This window comes from Anolis carolinensis, chromosome 3 (genome assembly GCF_035594765.1).
Source record: "Anolis carolinensis isolate JA03-04 chromosome 3, rAnoCar3.1.pri, whole genome shotgun sequence".
Lineage (NCBI taxonomy): Eukaryota > Metazoa > Chordata > Lepidosauria > Squamata > Dactyloidae > Anolis > Anolis carolinensis.
The window spans coordinates 261,243,074-261,265,693 of record NC_085843.1 but is presented as its reverse complement, the minus strand read 5'-3'; the positions used below and the strand labels follow the sequence as shown (position 1 = coordinate 261,265,693).

The 22,620-nt window shown below is 42.7% G+C and overlaps 1 protein-coding gene across 4 annotated transcripts in view; it reads right to left on the bottom strand.

Moving 5' to 3' along the window:
* Positions 1-1,576, bottom strand: part of lekr1 (leucine, glutamate and lysine rich 1) — a 100,749-nt gene extending 99,173 nt beyond the window's left edge. For 2 of the 4 annotated variants that reach the window (XM_016992031.2, XM_016992030.2), the window contains exon 1: positions 1,421-1,576. The gene's annotated coding sequence lies outside the window, so the exon portion shown is untranslated. The remainder of the gene's footprint in view (positions 1-1,420) is intronic. The other 2 variants (XM_003218174.4, XM_008106122.3) reach the window with 1 other exon arrangement.
* Positions 1,577-22,620: the final 21,044 nt, after the last annotated feature.

The following is a 22,620-nucleotide window of genomic DNA, read 5'->3' as shown; positions in this document are numbered from 1 at the left end:
GTTTTATAATATAATATATTGTATATACATATAATATTGATAATAATATTATAATGTAATACAATATAACACTAATAATAATACCATATAATAATATTAATTATATATTCTATATTACATATAACATTACTAATAATATTACAGTATAGTGGTATAGTTCAATATAGTAATATATAATGCTAATATTGTGCTATGCTAATAATATAATATATTGTATGTACGTATAATTTGTAAGCCACTCTGAGTCCCCTTTGGGGTGAGAAGGGTGTGATACAAATGTACTAAATAAATGCAGTAAATAAATAATAAATAAATTTTAGACTTAGGCTCACCCAAAGTCTGAAATGACTTGAAGGCACACAACAACAACAACAACAACAACAACAACCCTAATTAACTTGACTATCTCATTGGCCAGAAGCAGGACCACACTTCCCATTGAAATCCTGATAAATGTATGTTGGTTAAAATTGTTTTTATTTTTAAATATTGTATTGTTCTTTCATTGTTCTTGTTGTTGTTGTTGTTGTTGTTTTGCACTACAAATAAGACATATGCAGTGTGCATCGGAATTTGCTTGTATTTTTTTTTTCAAATGATAATCTGGCCCCTCAACAGTCTGAAGGATTGTGGACCGGCCCTCGGCTTAAAAAGTTTGAGGACCCCTGATCTAGATGGTCTTTGAAGGTCCCTTTCCTTACTGATGGTCTTATGAGACCATCTGGATGGTTTTTGGAGGTCTCATTGCTTATCTATGGTCTTGAGATCATGTAGATCAGGGGTCCCCAAACTAAGGCCTCATTTACCTGGCCCCTGTCCTAAACTTTAGACTTAGGGTTGACTTAAGTCTGAAATGAAGGCACTCAACAACAACAATCCTAATTTTGGACTGTTTCATAGTCCGCCCCCCCCCCCCCCCAACAGTCTGGGGGACTGTGAATCGGCCCTCCACTTAAAAAGTTTGAGGACCCCTGCTCTACTGTATTTATTTTCAAATGTCTCACAAATGCATGCAGTATGATCCTTGTATTCATGGGGCTGCTTCTGGCTTTTTCACTGTGTATTGGGATGCTGCAGCTCCCAGCAGCCCTGGCTCAGAGTTTGGGGAAGTTACAAAAGCAACAGTTATGTGTGTTTAGTGCTTATAGTGTCAGTGGGCCAAATCATGTGATTGGAAGCATCCTCGGAATGCCTGGCACTGACACTGTGAACATAATCAGATGTTCTGCAACTTCCCCAAGCTCTGAGCCAGGGCTGCTGGGAGCTGCAGCACCACAATACACAGCGAAAGGCCAGAGGCAGACCCTTCCTCTTTGGTTCCAGCATATATGAGGAAGATAAAGACCTCCTTATGTTACTAAAGAGCTGGGGAAAGGCCCTTCTTCCTGCGGACTCACTGAGGAAAGAACCGAGTACTCACCCGCTGAGAAAACCAGCCAGGCCCTGAAATACGCCTTCGAGCTGCGAGCGGCTTCCCCGTTGCCACGGCAACCGGCCCAGGACTCGGAAGCAGGGCCCACAGTCAGGGCGGAAGAAGCCGCCACGGCTGCGTTATCCTTTCTGCGCATGCGTCCCTCGCTTGGCTTCCTGGAGAAGTGATTCATGCTACAGTAGAGTTTCGCTTATCCAACATAAACGGGCCGGTAGAACGTTGGATAAGCAAATATGTTGGATAATAAGGAGGGATTAAGGAAAAGCCTATTAAACATCAAATTAGATTATGATTTTACAAACTAAGCACCAAAACATCATGTTATAGAACAAATTTGACAGAAAAAGTAGTTCAATACGCAGTAATGCTATGTAGTAATCACTGTATTTACCAATTTGGCACCAAAATATCACTATTTATTGAAAACATAGACTACAAAAATGCGTTGGATAATCCAGAACGTTGGATAAGCGAGTGTTGGATAAGTGAGACTCTACTGTATTTTAAAAAAGCAGTGTTTGACTTCAGCTCTCAGAATCCTTAGGCAGCCCCTTCCACACAGCTGAATAAAACCCCACATTATCTGCTTCGAATTAGAACAGTTCAAAGCAGATGTGGGGTTTTCTGCCTTGATATTCTGGATTATATGTCTGTGTGGAAGTGCCCTGGGAGTTGAAGCAATGCACCATTGATAAATACACTTTTAAAAGGTTAAAAACAAAATAAAAACAGCCTCAACTATTCTCAGAAACCAAAAGTTTTTAAAAGCCAAAGACTGTGGGCCCTCCCACACAGTCATATAACCCAGAATATAAAGGCAGAAAATCCCACGATATCTGCTTTGAACTGGAATATCTTAAATCCACACTGCCATATATCCCAGTTCGAAGCATATAATGTAAGATTTTCTTCAGTTGTGTGGAAGGGCCCCTAGTGAAGGAGACTAAAGTTTGGCACTCATTACTCTAGTCATATAGTACAGGCATGGGCAAACTTGGGTCCTCCGGGTGTTTTGGACTGCAACTCCCACAATCCCTAACAGCCAATAGGCTGCTAGTAGTTGTGAGAGTTGAAGTCCAAAACACCTGGAGCGTGCAAGTTTGCCCATGCCTGATGTAGTAATATAGCACAATAATATACTATACAACACCGCCTGAGCTCTGCGAGTGCAGCATTCTTCCGAGAGTGTTTGAGCATCAGGACATCCGTAGGGATACCAAGGTTCTTGTTTATAAAGCTGTTGTCTTCCCGACTCTGTTAGATGCCTGCGAAACGTGGACTATACAAACATCACACTCAACTCCTGGAACGATTCCACCAATGTTGCCTCCGAACAATCCTGCAAATCTCTTTGGAAGACAGGCATATAAATGTCAGCGTGCTGGAAGAAGCAAAGACCACCAGCACTGAAGTGATGCTCCTACACCATCAACTCTGCTGGACTGGCCACGTTGTCCGAATGCCCAATCACCTTCTCCCAAAGCAGTTACTGTATTCCCAACTCAAGAACGGAAAACCGAATGTTAGTGGACAGGAAAAGATATTTAAAGATGGGCTTAAAGCTAACCTCAAAAACTGTAGCATAGACACAGAACTGGGAAGCCCTGGCCCTTGAGTGCTCTAACTGAAGGTCAGTTGTGACCAGCAGTACTATGGAACTTGAAGAGGCATGAATGGAGGGTGCAAGGGGAAACGTGCCAAGAGGAAGGCATGTCAAGCCAACCCTAACCAGAACTGCCTTCCATCTGGAAACCAATGTTCTCACTGTAGAAGAACATGTGGGTCAAGAAACCGTCTTCAGAGTCACCTACGTACCCACTACCAAGACACTACACTTGGAAGGCGATCATACTCGGACAACGAGGGATCGCCTAAGTAAGTAAGTAATAATATAATAACATAGTACAATATAATATTACAATAATTGAGTGTTATATATTCCATGTAATATTACTAATAATATTGCAGTATAGTGGTAATGGAGATGAGCACCAACCCCCAGAGTCGGTCACGAATGGACCTAATGTCAGGGAAAACCTTTACCTTTACCTATAGTGGTATAAGTAAAGGTAAAGGACATTAAGTCTAGTCGTGTCCGACTTTGGGGGTTGGTGCTCATCTCCATTTCTAAGCCGAAGGGCCATTGTTGTCCATAGACACCTTCAAGGTCATGTGGCCGACATGACTGCATGAACCACTGTTACCTTCCCACCAGAGCAGTACCTATTGATCTATTCACATTTGCATGTTTTTGAACTGCTAGGTTAGCAGAAGCTGGGGCTAACAGCAGGAGCTCACCTCACTCCACCGACCTTTCAGTCAGCTAGTTCAGCAGCTCAGCAATTACCTTCTGTGTCACCGGGGGCTCCAATATTATTATATTATTATAATGTAACGTATTGTAATATAATATAATGTAATGTAATATAACAATAATGTAATATAATAATAATATATTAAATATAATACTACTGATAATCTATATATATAAAAGAGTAATGGCATCAGGGCAGTGGACAAAACAACAAAAGTACAGGCCCCCCAACCTCAAAATTTGACAACACAACCCATCATCCACGGCACTAGGTTGATACAACAAAAAGAAAAGAAAAATAAAGTCCTAATTAGAGAGAGAGTAATAATTGTTTTTATCCAATTGCTGCCAGTTAGAGTGCTAAGCTCCGCCCACTTGGTTTCCTAGCAACCTACTCAGCTCACGGGACAGGCACAGTTAGGCCTCACTTAGGCATTTTCCATAGATTATCTGATTTTAACTGGATTAAATGGCAGTGTAGACTCAAGGCCCTTCCACACAGCTATATTACCCATTTATAATCTTATATTATCTGCTTTGAACTGGATTATCTTGAGTCCACACTGCCAGATAATTCACTTCAGTGTGCATTTTATACAGCTGTGTAGAAGGGGCCTCATATAATCCAGTTCTAAGCAGATATAAGATTATAAATATACAGTAGAGTCTCACTTATCCAACATAAACAGGCCGGCAGAACGTTGGATAAGTGAATATGTTGGATAATAAGAAGAGATTCAGAAAAAGCCTATTAAACATCAAATTAGGTAATGATTATACAAATTAAGCACCAAATATCATGTTATACAACAAATCTGACATAAAATGTAGTTCAATACTCAGTAATGCTATGTTGTAATTACTGTATTTACAAATTTAGCACCAAAATATCACAATGAATTTAAAACACTGACTACAAAACATTGACTACTAAAAGGCAGACTGCGTTGGATAATCCAGAACTTTGGATAAGCGAATGTTGGATAAGTGAGATTCTACTGTAATATGAAATAATTACTGTGGTAATCCAGAACAACCCAATTCTGCCATGGAGGACACAATCCAAGCACGCCCAACAGATGGCCACCCAGCCTCTCAATAATAATAAGAATAAGAATATTGTACAATCCTAAGGTTAGGAGATACCCCTAAGGATCATCCAGTTCAACTTCCTTATATCATGCAGGAGGACACAATCCAACCACTCCTGACAGATGGCCATCCAATATCTGCACAATAATAACACACATCGAATCATAGCATCAGACAGTTAGGAGACACACCTAAAGGCCATCCACTCCAACTCAACTCTGCCATGGAGGACACAATCCAAGCACTTCCAACAGATGGCCACCCAGCCTCTCAATACTAATACTAATAATAATAATAATAATAATAATAATAATAATAATAATAACAACAACATCATACAATCCTAAGGTTTGGAGTTACCCCTAAGGTTCATCCAGATCAACTTCCTTCTACCATGCAGGAGGACACAATCCAAGCGCTCCTGACAGATGGCCATCCAGCCTCTACATAATGATGATGATGAAGAAGATGATAATAATAATAATGATAATAATAATAATAATAATAATAATAATAATAGAAGCATAGAATCCAAGAGTTTGGAGAGACTCCTAGGATGGCCCATCCAGCCCAACCCTTTCTACTATGCAGCTGGACACAACCCAAGCTTTCACAACACATGGACAACATATAAATACTATACAATACTAAAGGTAAAGGTTTAGGTTTCCCCCTGACGTTAAGTCCAGTCATGTCTGACTCTGGGGCCTGGTGCTCATCTCCATTTCTAAGCCGAAGAGCCGGCGTTGTCCGTAGACACCTCTAAGGTCATGTGGCCGGCATGACTGCATGGAGTGCCCTTACTTTCCCGCCGGAGCGGTACCTATTAATCTACTCACATTTGCATGTTTTTGAACTGTTAGGTTGGCAGGAGCTGGAGCTAACAGCAGCCACTCACGCCGCTCCCGGGGTTTGAACCAGGGACCTTTTGGTCTCCAGCTCAGTGCTATAACGCACTTCGCCACCGGGGCTCCTTATACAATACTACACAGGGACATAGACCCCCTCTATCCTCACCACTTTCACAGTACACAAATAACCAAATGCATACTAAACATAAACCATACAACAGACATTCAATACCACCGCTACCTCAACAAGTTCTCACCAACACCACCAGACAACGCCACAGCAACGCGTGGCCGGGCACAGCTAGTATATAATAATATATAATGACATACTGTTTTATTGTTGTCAAAAGTCAGACGCCAACTGAGAGCAAAATATAGTTTATTGAAGTAATGGTCCAAAAATAGTTCAAAGAATTAGCAGAAACTTAAAACACTTAAACTTCAGTGTTATTAAGTAGTTAAAACAGAAGAAATGCCAAAAACTTGAACTGACCTATAATCCGGATTAACCAGAGATAAAATCCGTACTAAACATAAAATACTTGAACTCAGCCCAAAAGCACAAAACAGGCTTGAAATGATGAAACAAACAGCTATGAAGCCCCAAAACCTTCCCAAAATTCAGGAGTACGAAAGTAGCTTTAAACCAAAACAAACACCCAAACCGGGCTGGAGAACTCTCTGTTGAGAGCAGCAAAGCAAGCAGAACAGAAAGACGCTGGCGAGCCCGCAGCAAACCGCTGCTGGAGCGAAGGCCAAACCAGGAGTTAAAGGAGCAGAGCAGGAAAGCGTCGTCAAGCCGGTCCGAAGTCAGGATAAGCAAGCAGTGTCAAACCGCTGCAGGAGCAAAAGCCAAACCAGGAATTGAAGGAGGTCGTCAAGCCGGTCCGAAGTCGGGATAAGCAGGCAGCGTCAGGGTCAGGAGCGAAACCAGTAGTCAGCAACAGAAAGCAGCCACGGAATTGAGAACGACGCCAAAACACATTTTGGGAGCAAAGAGCAAAGCCGAGTCGAATTCCAGTCCAAGGTCCAAGGAGTTGAAGTCATCAAAAGAAGGTCCACGTCACAGAATGGCACTGAAAGCCAAAACAACGAAGGCAAACAGCAGCTAATGCAAAATAGTAATAACAATGCAGTCCAGGGAAACCCACACAATTCCAGCCCTCCGTTGCAGAATAACCCAAATCAAACTTACATCTGTTGCAAAGTCCCAAGCCAGTCTTCAGAATCATGTACAGGAAACCCAATGGCGCCCAGCAACACCTTGCCACACGCAAAGCATAGTGGCCAAACATCCCCAATTTATTTAGGTTTCCTTGGGCGTCCAAACATCTAACGCCCTAGGATCAGGTGTCCCAAATTCTTCATCAGAATCTGAGCTCCAAACAGCAACGCCCTTGGATCAGGCGTCCCAAACTCTTCATCAGAGTCAATACCATTCTGCCCACACCCAACTCTGTCCACACCTGTGGAACCACCTTCATTCCTCCAGGCAGACCATGTGGGATCTGCTTCTGAAGATACCCAAGCCTCTCCAGCATCAACAGCATCCATGGATCCAGATTCTTCCCCAAGCCCTTCCAGAGCCCGTGCCCAATCTATGCCAGCTTCCTCCGTCACCACTGGTTCCTCAGCATCCATTTCCACCTCAACACCCTCTCCCAAATCCTCACATGAATCTTCCTCAGAAGATTCTTCATCAATCTCCCTAATTCTCTTCCTATATAAATCTTCCAGCGAGCCCTCCTCACGAGGATTCTTCCTTCCTCTCCTGATCTCACCATTATTACTCACAGCCTCAGAAGACTCATTCACAACAATTGTTGTATATTTGTATATTTTAAGTTGTAATCACATAGAATGTTAAAATAGTTAAAATTGACTGGGTAGGCCTACTGAAAGAGTTATGTCTTAAGTCGTGTCTTAAATTCCAACAACTCATTTAAGCTGTATTTCCAAATTCTCAAATGAAGTTTTAAGTTACTATGATGCTAAAAATGTGATGTTGTTCTTATTATGTGCCTTCAAGTCATTTCTAAGCTATGGTGATCATACCACAGAGGCTGAGAGATTGTGACTTACCCAATGTCACCTAATAGGTTTTCATGGCTAAGCGAGGATTCAAACCTTGGTCTCCATCTAGAGCCATGATCCAATGCTTAAACCTTTCCACCATGCTGTCAGGACTAAAACAATGTTTAATTATATAAGAATTGTTATTGGTAGGGACATTACCTTTGGATTCCTACTAACCACATTCCTGGAAATGCCTAGTAGATTATGCATGTTCTATAGATAGTAAGTATAAATGTAAATGAAATGAAAGTGATTCTTTTGATGCTCTGGTTGAACTTTGTGACTGGGGGAAACCCCTGACATTTCACATGTGTATTCAGTTCCTGTCTGGCAATAGCTGCCTATTGTGAAACAAGAGAGTATGGTTATTTTGTTCCATTCTGTTCTATTCCACTTCCCATTCCTCCTACCAGTAAATGCTCATTCTGTGGCAATTGGGCATGCTGTGTCCTCCTTGTACACTTTGGGGTCAATTTCCCTACATTTTGAATATTTTTGTTTTGACAATCGGAGCAACAGCATTCACAACCTGCACATTCCAGAAGGAAAATTCTCCAGTTTTAGGTTTAAGGTCTTAGAGTGTGTTGAAGTGCTGCAGTGTCTCAGGGCCCTACCAGACAGGCCCTATATCCCAGGATCTGATCCCAGATTTTCTGCATTAAACTGGATTATATGAGTCCCCACTGCCAGATAATCTGGGATAAACAGAAAACCTGGGATCAGATCCTGGGATAAAGGGCCTGTCTGGAAAGGCCCCTAAGTGAAATAGATTGTCAGAGGTTTTCAATTACAACTTATCTTCCAGAATCCTCCAGCCAGCTAGCTGAGAGATTCTGGCAAGTGTAAACTGATTTTTCCAAACTTATTATTTTCAACCCTAGCACAGTTTGATCAATTCTTCCTATTTCCAACTTTTATTTTATACTACTATTGCATCATTATTTAGACCCTATATATTCATGTTTGGGGTTTGCATGTTGTTTTTTCTCATAATTCATCCTGGAAGCTTGACAGAATAATGGTAAATAATTTTTTAAAAAATAAATGTATTTATGTACTGAATTCCAAGCTCCCAGACTTGAGGTGCCAAAAACAAATGTGTCATCCAACCCAGCCTTCCTTCCTCCCAGCTTCCATATTACTTCTGTTAGCGTTACAAAGGTCCTGTTCCTGATGGAGACAAAAAACCGGAACTCACTTGTTGGTATGGATTAATAAAGTTTCCTTTATGTGGAGGAATTTCATTGGGGTGTGGCTATGGGGACTGTTGTGATAAGCACCTAAAGTTTAAAATTCACTTTTTCAGAAAGAAATGAATTGTTTTCTCATGAAGTCCTTGGTTTCATGTGGTGTACACCCACACTGTAGAATTAATGCAGTTTGAAACCACTTTAACTGCCATGGCTCAATGCTGTAGAACAGGGGTCCCCAAACTATGGCCTGTGGGCCACTGCCCATCGAACCCATTTATTTGGCCCCTTCAACGGCGGCTCCGTCTCCTCTTTCCTCCTCAGAGGAAAAGGCATGTGCCACCGCAGAGGAAGGTGTGCACCGGGCGAGGGAAAGATGTGCCTTTCCTGCCTCCTCCCTCGCCTGGTGCGCACCTTCCAAAACTTTGTTTTTGTTTATAATGCTATTTTAATTATTATTTAATTAATAATTAATTACTAAGGGGTGCTTTGCTAGTGCTTTTGGGGCACAAAGGCAGACGGGGGTTGGACTAAATGGCCCAAGGGGTCTCTTCCAATTATTATTATTATTATTATTATTATTATTATTATTATTATTATTATTATTATTATTGCTCGGTGGCCAACTATAGTCCGGCCCTCCAACAGTCTGAGGGACCGTGAACTGGCCCCCTGTTTAAAAAGTTTGGGGACCCCTGCCTTAGAATCATGGTAGTTGTTTTTTAGTCTTCTCTCTGAAAGAGTGCTAGTGGCAGTTCAAGTGCATTAATTCTACATTGTAGATGCAGCCTTCGCCCAACACGGGAAGTGGAACTACACCCAGGAGTGTCCTCTGGCACAAAGCATAGAGTGTGAGTGCAATTCTCTCCATGCCGGCTGAAAAGAAAGCCGTGGGGATTTCAGTAACATTTGCTTCCCAAGAAGCGTGTGTGCTTGGAATCGCTAAGGTCTGTACCAGCTGTTCCAGGGGTATTCTGCTGGCACAGCAATGCTCTTGTTTTTCCTCCATTTCCCGTAACATAATGCCCCAGCCACCGTCACTCAGCTGTTGTAGGAGGGCTGAACTGTGGTGAACCCGAGAGTGATGGAATGGGACGTAAGCCTAATTGTAGCATGTTTTTTTCCCCTTTTGCTCCCGTGAACTTTTGGCCTGGGTACGCTGTCATCTCTGCAGGCTTACAGCATATTCTGTGCCGTTGCATGACAGATTGCAATGTCCTCATGTGCACCCTTGTAATCCGCAGCCTGCACCCTGCCCTGGTTAAAATGAGTGACCGGTGCTTTGAGCAGGCATAACACACTCAAGCACAGAAGGAGGAAGGAGCCAGGGGGAAAAGAGGAACCACCTGACCGTGTAATGCCAGTGAAACTGATGCACACAGTCCTGATTTCACTAGAACTCTCCGTGACCCAAGAGTTGTCCCTTAAACCTGGGTCAATCCCTCTAAACTAGGACATCTGTTTAGCCTGTACTTGAACTGCCTTTGCTCTGCCAGCCCCCAATGAAAGCTCTCTTAAAGCAGCCTCTAACAAAAGGCAAGCAAACTAATAAATGCAATGATCCCCAGGGTAGATGGACCTCCTGTGGTTTCTTTGCAATGGAGTTAATTCCGCACATATGTCCAGGCCTTTTCTTCGCTGTTCTGACTCCGCCAAGGTCAAGGTGTTTGTGATTGCTTTGTTGGTCTGTTTGAGCATAACAGGGCTTTTTGAATACATTTAAATTGTGTAGAATCCAATAGTATACCTCTATACTGTAGAATGAATGGATGAACCACTTAACTGCCCTGGCTCAATGCTATGAAATCATGGGAGTTGTAGGTTTGCAAGAACCTTAGCCTTCCTTGCCAAGGGGGTGTTGTGTCTCAACAAAGTAGAAATCTCGGGATTCCATTCCAATGAGCCCTGACAGTTAAAGTGGTGTCAAACTGCATTACTTCTCTAGTGTAGCTGCAACCGAAATCAAGAATGGTGGAACCAATAGTTCTCTAGATATAGGTAAAGAATGTTCAGTTCATTTGGAGAACATGGTTGGGGATGATGGAAGTTGTAGTCTAACAAGAGATTCCCACCTAAATATTAGGAAGAATTAGGCAGACTCTCCTCCCTGCTCTCAAATGATCTTAAATTGAGTCAGACCTTTTTTTTCGTCCTGATGTCCCATGTGTAAAAAGGCTGATTATATGGTGTGCGAACATTTGTTGATTAGTATAACATTGTAGAAGCTGAATATATGAACCATGGGGCATCTGACATGATACAAAAGAACTCTCCCTTCATAGATCGTCCATTTAGCCTTAAAAGATTAGATGACTTTAACAGATTAGAGAGCCGGGCCAACTAAAAAAATGAATTTCAACAGGGAGAAATGTACAGTACTACACTTTGGCAATAAAAATGAAATGCACAGATATAAGATGGGTGATGCTTGGCTTAAAAATAGTGCATGCGAAGGGGATCTAGGAGCTTTAGTAGAACACAAGCTGAACATGAGCTGACAGTGTGATGCAGCAGCTTAAAAAGCCAATGTGATTCTAGACTGCATCAACAGGAGTATAGCACCTAGAGGTTGATGGAAATCATAGTCCCTGTGGTCAGACCTTACTTGGAATACTGTATCCACTTCCCGGCAGCACAGTTCAAGAAGGGTATCGACAAGCCTCCCCAAACTGGAAGAACTCGCAAGATGAAACTAAGGCACACACCTACCATATATAACAAGTTTTTCAGCCCTTTTTAGGGTTAAAAAGCCCCCCATAGCTTATACTTGAGTGAGGGTCCTGGCCGGCTCACATTTGGGTCAGCTTACACTCGAGTATGTAGGTAATCAGAGTTGGACAGTCTTATCTTAAATTACAGTTTTATGTAACTATTCAAAAACATTTAACCTACTGATGCCTCAATTAATGTAATTGTATTGGTATCTGTTTTTATTTTTGAAATTTACCAGTAGCTGCTGCATTTCCCACCCTCGTCTTATACTCGAGTCAATAAGTTTTCCCAGTATTTTGTCGTAAAATTGGGTGCCGTGGCTTACATTCGGGTCGCCTTATACTCAAATATATACAGTATTTTCTTTTTCAGTTGGAGCATCCAAATAACTAGTTTTTAAATGGTATATTGTGTATTTCTGGTTTATATCACTAAATTCCTTCTGTATACTTCGTCCCTTTGATATGTTTACCTGACATATTCTACTCTCCCAGAGGCCAAAAAAAAGATGGCCCTTTGTCTTAAAAGAATGAGATGAGCCTATGCTATCCTCTCTTTAATCTCAGGGAATTTACTGTTGGTCACGCAGGGTACCTCCAGAAAAAAAGCATGAACATAGACAAAGATTTTCTGGTCTCAGGTATAGTGACTCAAAAGACACAGGGGGTGTAAATCCTTTCATTGATTGTTACTAATCCACAGGCAGACCAGCAGGTTCTAGGGAAGAGCCACAGCAGGAGAGCACAGGCTTTGCAACCAGGAACATCATTGTATTCCAAATTGAGGGCCAATGAAGGTGAAAGGTGATTTAAACCAACAGCAGAAAAATAGCCAAATGGACTCAGGCATCTTTCTCCCTGTTGTCTTTTTAAAATAATGATTTGTACCTGCATGGATTGATATTTTCAGTGCATTTCCTTTATTCTTTTCCAAAAATGTGTTGTTTCTCGTGTTTTCCTCAGGGTACATTTTATATTGTAGAATTAATGCAGTTTGACACTACTTTAACTACCAACGTTAAGTGCTTTTAAATAATGGGAATTGTAGTTTAACAGGGTCTTGAGCCGTTTCTGTCAAAGAGTGCTGGTGCTTCACCAAGTTACAAATCCCAGGATTCTTGAGCATTGAGCCATGGCAGTTAAAGTGGTGTCAAACTGCACAATTTCTCCTGTGTAAATGCACCAGGAGCCCTGGTGGCAAAGTGTGTTAAAGCACTGAGCTGCTGAACTTGCAGACCTAAAGGTCCCAGGTTCAAATCCCGGGAGCGGAGTGAGTGCCCGCTGTTGCTCCAGCTTCTGCCAACCTAGCAGTTCGAAAACATGCAAATGTGAGTAGATCAATAGGTACCGCTCCAGCGGGAAGGTAACAGTGCTCCATGCTGTCATGCCGGTCACATGACCTTGGAGGTGTCTATGGACAACGCCGGCTCTTCAGTTTAGAAATGGAGATGAGCACCAAACCCCAGAGTCAGACATGACTGGACTTAACGTCAGAGGAAACCTTTACCCTTACTTAAATGCACCTCAAGAAAATGGTAGCTAGAAAAGAATTCTTCATAATGATTGTCAGCACATAGAAACCATCTCTAGGTTATTCTATAACTGGGGGTTTAAAATGCAATTTGAAACAACTTTAACTGCCATGGTTCAATGTTACGGAAGCCTGGGAGCTGTAGTTTTACATGGTCTTTAGGTTCTTTGCCAAAGAATGCTGGTGACTCACCAGACTACCAGGATTTTATAGCTTTGAGCTATGGTCAGTTAAAGTAGTGTCAAACTACATTAATTCTACAGTGTAAATGCTCCCTGAGTTTGAATGCTTTTCCTGTGTAAGAGCTGTTCAGAGGTGGAACTCTTGAAGTGTGGTGGAAGATCCAACTTTGGAGGCTTCTAAACAGAGGCTGGATGGCCATGTGTTGGGAGTGCTTTGATTGTGTTTTTCCTGCATGACAGGAGGTTTGGATTGAATGGTCCATGTGGTCTCTTCTAACTTTATGATTATATGATTCTATGTCTTGCAACATATCCTCACTGATAGTCCTTTCCCACTACATAATTATATCATCCTGATAATAATAATAATAATAATAATAATAATAATAATAATAATAATAATACTTTATTTATACCCCGCCACCATCTCCCCGCGAGGACTCGGGGCGGCTTACATGGGGCAAAGGCTCAAACAACATAAGGACAAAATAAACAACAACATGATATAATCACAATATAAAACAGTAATACAATATAAAACAAGAATATTATAACAGTTAAAAACCAGTCAACTAACTGCCATGACAACACCTTATGGACTCTTGGGATGCCAATCTCAGCGATTGAACTCCAGTGCCTCACCAAACCTCAAACACCACAATTCCATAAAAGGTTGCCATGGCAGTTATAGTGAATCACAGTATTATAATTGCATGGTGTGACAGGGTCGGCCCTGATGCAGAGTCTTTAGTCTGATCAAAGCTGGATAAAATTCATCTTTGAACTGTAACACCCAGAATATCTAGACAGCATGGAGATATAGATCAATTAAGTAATTTTTGCAGGTTCTCAACCTGGTTCAGCATAAAACAGTTCTAATGCTGTGCAATGCTATTTTTAATTTTTGTACATAGTCTTTAATGGTTTTGTGCCTTAATGTTTAACATTTTAACCTTATTAACTAATGGCTTTTAAAATAGAGTAGTGCTTATATTTATACTATATTTGTATACTTTGAATTTCTATTGTTGTATATATGTTGTTGAGCCCACAGTGGCGCAGTGGGTATAACCGCTGAGCTACTGAACATGCTGACTGAAAGGTTTGCAGTTAGAATCCGGGGAGCGGGGTGAGCTCCTGCTGTTAGCCCCAGCTTCTGTCAACCTAGCCATTGAAAAACATGCAAATGTGCGTAGCTCAATAGGTACCACTCTGGTGGGAAAGTAAAAGCGCTCCATGCAGCCATGCTGGCTACATGACCTTGGAGGTGTCTACAGACAACGCCGGCTCTTTAGCATAGAAATGGAGATGAGCACTACCCCCCCCCCAGAGTCGGACACAACTAGATTTAATGTCAGGGGAAAACCTTTACTTTACTTTAAATGTGTTGTTAGCCACCTTGAGTCCCATTATTGGGAGAATATACATTAATTAATTAAGGCAGGATATACATTAATTAAATGAATACATTCCTGTCTTGGATGAAAATACAGCAGAAATTTTAATTTTCAGCATCTCTATGAGACAAAGATTCTTACTACACAGATTTTTCATTTCCTTCTTTCTAGAATTTTATTATATTGATTAAACCCTTGATCAAATGTCTGCTACCATTCAAAATCAGAAAAATGGTTCAGCAAAGACAGGAGTATATTTCAGAAAAAGATAATAGCAACAACTGAGAAGTTCTTGCCCAAATAAACTTTATAAAATTCATAGTGATCACCAACAAGCAACTTGAATTTACACACACACACGCAGACACAACTATTCCAGCATTATCACAGGTGTTTACTCCTTTGTCCTGAATACTTCATATACAGGTTCCATATTACTATTTGTAGCAACTATTATGTGTAGAGAAAAAAGCAATTACTGCTTTGAAGGAACAATCACTTCACTTGAAATGTGGGGGAAACTCCCCTTCCATCTCAACTTCCCTAGATGGTGCTTCTGCTAGAAATGTCAGAATGCAAAAAGAATTCTGCTTGGACAGATCAAAATGTCACATAGCATTCCCATTTCCCACAAAGCAGGGCTTGGGAAGGTTTTGAACTAAATCACCCCAAATCCCCAGTGGCAATGCAATTCTGGGAATTGCAGTCAAAGGAGATCACATTTCCAACACTGGAGCAAGGGGATGCCTCCGGGAAGACCACAATCACGACATGTATTGGTTTTTTTAAATGAAAGAAATGAATTTGAAGCAGTTGAGTCTTGAAAAATAGTGAAGGAGAAAATGGAATACTCAGCCAGTGCAATTCATGGAAGATAAAATGTGGCAGACTTTTGACAGATGAAAGTGGGTGCTTCTTCACGCAGTGCTTTATAAAACTGTGGAATGCACTGCCACATGATAGAGTGAGGACTACCAGCTTGGGCTGCATCTACACAGTAGAATTAATGCAATCGGACACCACTTTAACTGCCATGGCTCAATACTACCGAATTCTGAGAGTTGTACTTTTACAAGGTCTTTAGCATTATCTGACAAAGTGTGCAGGTGCCTCACAAAACCATAAATTCCAGGATTCCATAGCACTGAGCCATGACAGTTAAAGTGATGCTAAACTGCATTGAAATGTTGACCCCATTTTAGAAGGCAACCCCTAGCAGTGAGACCAGAGAGATGCCTCTTGGCAGAAACCCAGGCAAGTGATCAGCCTGAGCTGCCCATTTTAAGTGGGTCCCTACTTTGGCGAGCATACAGAATACAGGCCCAATCGAAATTAGCCAGCAAGCAAGGAGAGAAGGTAATTTTCAGCCAAGGAAGATTTTATTATCTGCATATAGGATGATAGCTAGTGATTCATTCACAAAGTAGATAGCATACAGAATACAGTTTCATAGCCCCTTTTATACACAGGCTGGCAGACTGCAGCCAAGCCTCTAATTCTGACCAGTCACAGAGAGGGGCTTGGCTCACTGGCCAGCGTGGGCTGGGAACAAGGGATGATTAAGTGTCTATAAATGGGGTTCCTCTTACTGAACAGGAAAAATAACAAAGTGATTGAGGGCATCTCTGGCCCTACCCAAGAATGCTATTGTCTTATGAGATGAACATGGCATGGCCCATTAATAGGGCTGGGCTGGCAATTCCAGACCCCAGAGAAACAAAACATCATATATTAATACAATCATTCAAAAATGACAGAGGATGGGTTTTGGCTGTAGAAATGCTGATTCCTTCCGATGCGAGTGGTCCCATTCATCAAAGACGCAGGGTGGTGAAATTGGTTCTTCCCCAAGGGCAGGGAGAGGTGATTTCCCCTGCCTGAATAGAAGTATTGTGTTGCAATGTCCAGGTAAAGTCCAAAGATATAGGTGAAATTGAGAACTTGATGGGGAAGTTCCCAGCTTAGTTTCTTTCCCCCAGGCTATATACCCTGTTTCCCCTAAAATAAGACATCCCCAGAGAATAAGACCTAGTAGAGGTTTTGCTGAATTGCTAAATATAAGGCCTCCCCCGAAAGTAAGACCTAGCAAAGTTTGTGTTTGGAAGCATGCCCGCCGAACAGAACACCAGAGCATGCAGGATCGGTAAATGTACGTATTATAGAGTGTTGTACATGGAAATAATGTTAGTAGCAAGTAATTCTTGATAAGATTCACAGTTTATCTGGTTATGCTGGTTTGTGATGGCAACTACTGTACAGAATATAATAAATGTTCATTTTTTTTTGTTCAACGATAAATGTGAATTCTTCTTCATGGAAAACTAAGACATCCCCTGAAAATAAGACCTAGCGCATCATTGGGAGCAAAAATAAATATAAGACACTGTCTTATTTTCGGGGAAACACGGTAATTGTGTGAGATGCAAGACATCTTTGGGTTCAGGAACAAGGTTTCCCTCAAAGGGAAGGAATGGGAATCTCAGGAGCATAAAACATTAGGTTAACACAACATATAGGCAAAATAGAAACACATAGGAAAAAACATGGGAGTGTTTGGGGCAAATCATATACATGTGAGACATAGTTTTCCAAAGTAACTTTAACAAGCCAGGCTTCCCAGAGGAAAAAGGGGAAAGAAGGCAGGCAGAGTGGAAGAAAAGGAGGAAAGGGAAAAAAAGTGAAGAAGGAAGGAAAAGGGGAGGGAGCAAAGGAAGGAAGGAAGAGAGGGATGAAGGAAAAGAGGGAGGAAGGAGAAAGAAAGGGAGGAAAGGGGGGGGGAAGGAGGAAGAAAAAAAGAGAGAGAAAAGGAGACTTCAGTGAGTGGGGACCTGGCCCAGGTAAACTAGACATCCCAAGGACCCAGGGCTGGTTTTTTCCTGCAACTGTATAGATATATCCTTAGAGAAGTTTAAAAAGAAATTTTAGGAAATGAAGTGACCACTGACTACTGATTACTAAGATACATACCATACATAACTTCTTTCTGGCAGCAAAAATGCATGGCTTAGCATATTCATAAATAGTGGAACTCCTTTCCAAGGTTCCTGCCCTTCTGAGTTTCTGAGGACCATCATTGAAGACTAGGCTGTTGAACAGATGACAATCCATTGGGGAACACAGGCTGGTAACTCCTATCCTGCTTGGCAACTACTTAGCCATCATGCGAACAGAAAGTTGGGTCTGTTTCAGCATGGTCCATATTATCTCCTTAGACTCCCAGTGGGAGGCTACCTATAGCTGTCATGACTAATAGCACTAATTGATAGGCTTATTCTTCATGAGTAACTCATGGGTTTATTTACTGTTTCCACCTGGCCCCTGAATCACCTTGTTACTATGGGAAGGATTTGATGCAACAAGGATCCTACCAAGAGCAGCAAGAAAACAATTTCATTGGAATAAATGTTTCACCTCATTACAAAGGAAGCCTCTGTGATCTACTTCTCCCATAGCAATCCAAGATAGTTAATTATGGAAAAGCAGAGATAGGACAGAACAGATGCCCCACATAACATGCAGAGCAGACGGCAAACATAGCAGGATGGAGCTACATTTGTGACCACAATATCTCACTTCCAGAACTTAGGTCAAGTTTTATTGAAACTCCAGCAATGAGATCTCTACATTATAGGGGAACATGTAGGAGACAATAAGACAGCAATCAAACTTCAGCCCAGATTATGAGAACAAACTGAAACTAATAAATACTGTACTTCAAATACAAACATCTCTGACGTCTTAAGGACATCATGTTGTGTTATAGAAAATGTGCACTGAGACCTGAATTGTTTATTATCTCAACTGAGGTTGCCACAACTTCAAACCTTCTCTCCTTCCTCATTAAAAAGAATAGTTTTAACTACTCTGTTATCCAAACAATCACAAATAGTTTTATATTATTTCCGTATAAACAAAGAACAGGAATAAGGGGCTGCTTAGAATACAAACAGCAGAATCCCCTGCCCTTGTATATTTTGGGAAGGAGAACAAAATCTTGGGTGGGGTAGTGCAAAAAAGAAATGAAGAATGTGTGTTTATACTGGATTTGTTCCAATTGGTCTTTGCACCCAAGCAACATGGAAGGAGAGGTGAAAGAGTAGCCCCCCTCAATTCTTGACACATTACAAGTTGCTTCTGGCATATGGCAAATCTAAAGTGAAACTATCACCAAGTTTTCTTGGCAAAATTTGTTCAGAAGGGGTTTGCCATTGTCTTCCTCTGATGTTAAAAGAAAGTCTTGTCCAAAGTAACCCAGTGAATTTCAATAGTTGACTGGAGATTCGAACCCTTGTGTCCTGGAGCTTCAGTCCCAAAGTCTACCTAAGTTCTAGTCCCGGACTCAAATCATTACAACACATTGACTTATAAGGACCACACACACATTTATTGCAAAGGGCCTTCCAGACTCTCCAGAGTGGATAGGATTCCCCCCCCCCCCCCCCCAAATCCCTTGTTTTGCGAGGCACGTTCATATCCCTGTGCCCTGATCCTGGGAAATATTTACTAAGGAACTAGGGTAAGCAACCCCTCTCACTGCACTCCTTGTTATTATTATGGTAACCAAAAATTGTAAAACTCTATGTTTTATGGCTTAGGGAGCTGGGTGTATTGAGCCTGGGGAAGAGGTTAATAGGTGGCATGATAGCCATGTTTAAATATTTGATGATGGAGCTGGCTTATTTTTTGTTTTTTGTTTTTTTTGGGGGGGGGGGTGTTGTTGCTGTTCCAGAGATTAGGATAAAGAGCAATGGATTCAAATTGCAGGAAAAGAGGTTCCATCTGAATGTTAGGAAGAACTTCCTGATGGTAAGAGGTGTTTGACATTGCCATGCCTTGGGGAATTTTTAAATAAAGACTGAGTGCACTGCTCATCTGTCAGGAATGCTTTGATTGTGTGTTCCTGCCTGGCAAAATGGGGTTGGACTGGATGGCCCTTCAGGCATCGTCTTATTCTAGGATTCTAATGTGTCTTCAAGGTCTGGCATAAGGGAGCTGTGGTGGCACAATGGGTTAAACCCTTGTGCTGGCTGAACTGCTGACCTAAAGGCCAGCAGTTTGAATCTGCGAGACGAGGTGAGCTCCTGTCTGTCAGCCCCAGCTTCCTACGCGGGGACATGAGAGAAGCCTCCTACAAGGTGGTAACACATCCAGGCATTCCCTGGGCAACATCTTTGTAGATGGCTGCGTCTACTAATATGCTAATATTTGAATACCACTTGTTTAAAGGGTTGATTTTTAACCAGGTCACGCTTTTCTTGGCTAGTGGTTTTCAAAAGGTGGTCTCCACAGATTCACTTTTGCCAAACTCAGCTATGACATCATTTTTTCCCCTTTTCAATAGGGTTATGGTTGAAATTTATTTCCAATGGGAAGTGTGCCCAGAAACTGGGTGCAGTTATTTCTAATAATGCCTGCTGTACATCAAAGATCCCCTTTGCCTTGAATCTGGGCGTCATGGCTGCCCTATCTTCCTCTTACCCCTTCTTCCAGCGCCCACTCATAGAATCATAGAGTTAAAAGAGACCTCATGGGCCATCCAGTCCAACCCCCTGCCAATAAGCAGGCAATCGCATTCTGAACACCTACGACAGACTTATTTATTTATTTATTTATTTATTTACAGCATTTATATTCCGCCCTTCTCACCCCGAAGGGGACTCAGGGCAGATCACATTGCACATATAGGCAAACATTCAATACCTTTTAACATAGAACAAAGACAAACAAACATAGGCTCCGAGCGGGCCTCGAACTCATGACCTCCTGGTCAGAGTGATGCATTGCAGTTAATTGCAGCTGGCTTGCTCTCCCGCCTGCGCCACAGCCCAGATGACCATCCAGCCTCTGCTTAAAAGCCTCCAAAGAAGGAGCCTCCACCACACTCCAGGGCAGAGAGTTCCACTGCTGAACAGCTCTCACAGTGAGGAAGTTCTTCCTAATGTTCAAGTGCCTATAGTTTAAAGCCCTGACAGTGCCATCTGCCTCCCCAAGGATCTCTAAAGGGGAAGAGAGAGAGAGCGAGCGAGTGAGAGAGATCCCTTCTTTCCCACTGGGGAGGGAAAGCCACAGATCGTGATGATCACGCAGCATTTCTCCGGATCGTGTCTTGCCCTGGGGAGGGAGGGAGGGAGAGGGAGAGAGCAAGCGAACCAAGAGAGAAACCCGGGAGCCCGGGCGGGCGCGCGCCATCCATCTATCCATCCATCCAGCCTTGCCTCCCTTCCCTTTCTGGCCCAGTGCGCGCACGCGCGAGGGAGCGAGCGAGCCAGCCCTTCCGTGCCGGGCGGCGGGGCCGCGGCGTGCCTTTCCTTTTGCGTGCGCGGCTGGCACGCAAGGCCAGCTGCCACTGCCTTCTGGGCTCCTCCCGGCTCGCGTGCTGCGGCGGGATCAGCGGGGCTGGCGGAAGCCCAGCGCGCACGCACTTAGCCCGGCCCCACGCACGCCCTCCCGCCCTGCCTTCTTCCCTTCTGCCCTGCCGCCCCACTGACCCCGGCGCCCTCCTTCCCCGGACAGAGCCCAGAACCAAGACTGCATCTACACCAGGCATGGGCAAACTTGGGCCCTCCCTCCAGGTGTTTTGGACTTCAACTCCCACAATTCCTAACAGCCGGTAGGCTGTTAGGAATTGTGGGAGTTGAAGTCCAAAACACCTGGAGGGAGGGCCCAAGTTTGCCCATGCCTGGTATAGACGCACCTGCAGCTCTATCACTAGGCCATGGCTCAATGCTATGGAATCCAAAGAGTTGTAGGTTGCTGTGAGTTTTCCAGGCTGTATGGCCATGTTCCAGAAGTATTCTCTCCTGACGTTTCGCCCACATCTGTGGCAGGCATCCTCAGAGGTTGTGAGATCTTTTAGAAACTAGGCAAGTAGGTTTTATATATCTGTGGAAGGTCCAGGGTGGGAGAAAGAATATGTGTACTCTGGATTGGTGTTTTCATAAAATTAATTAGCATATAATGAAACCATTCCTGGGCATTCAGTCACCTAAGTATAAATAGGTAAAGGTTTCCCCTGACGTTAAGTCCAGTCGTGGCTGACTCTGGGGGGTTGGTGCTCATCTCCATTTCTAAGCTGAAGAGCCGGCGTTGTCCGTAGACACCTCCAAGGTCATGTGGCTGGCATGACTGCATGGAGCGCCGTTACCTTCCCGCCGGAGCGGTACCTATTGATCTACTCACATTTGCATGTTTTCGAACTGCTAGGTTGGCAGGAGCTGAAAGACTCATAGAATCATAGAATTGGAAGAGACCTCATGGGCCATCCAGTCCAACCTGCCAATGAGCAGGAAAATCGCATTCAACCCCCCCCCCCCCAACAGCTGGCCATCCAGCCTCTGCTTAAAAGCCTCCAAAGAAGGAGCCTCCACCACACTCCCAGGGCAGAGAGTTCCACTTCCGAACAGCTCTTGCCTGTTGGAGGAAAGTGTGAATGTTGCAATTAATCATCTTGATTAGCATTGCAAGGCCTTACAGCTTCAAGGCCTGGCTGATTCTTGCCTGGGGGAATCCTTTGTTGGGAGGTGTTCGTTGCCTTTTATTTTTCATGTCTGGAATTCCTGTTTTCTGAGTGTTGTTCTTTATTTACTGTCCTGGTTTTGGAGTTTTTTAATGAATAAAATCTGGCTACTAGTACAGTAGAGTCTCACTTATCCAAGCTAAACGGGCCCGCAGAAGCTTGGATAAGCGAATATCTTGGATAATAAGGAGGGATTAAGGAAAAGCCTATTAAACATCAAATTAGGTTTTGATGTTACAATTTAAGCACCAAAACATCATGTTTTACAACAAATTTGACAGAAAAAGCAGTTCAATACGCAGTAATGTTATGTTGTAATTACTGTATT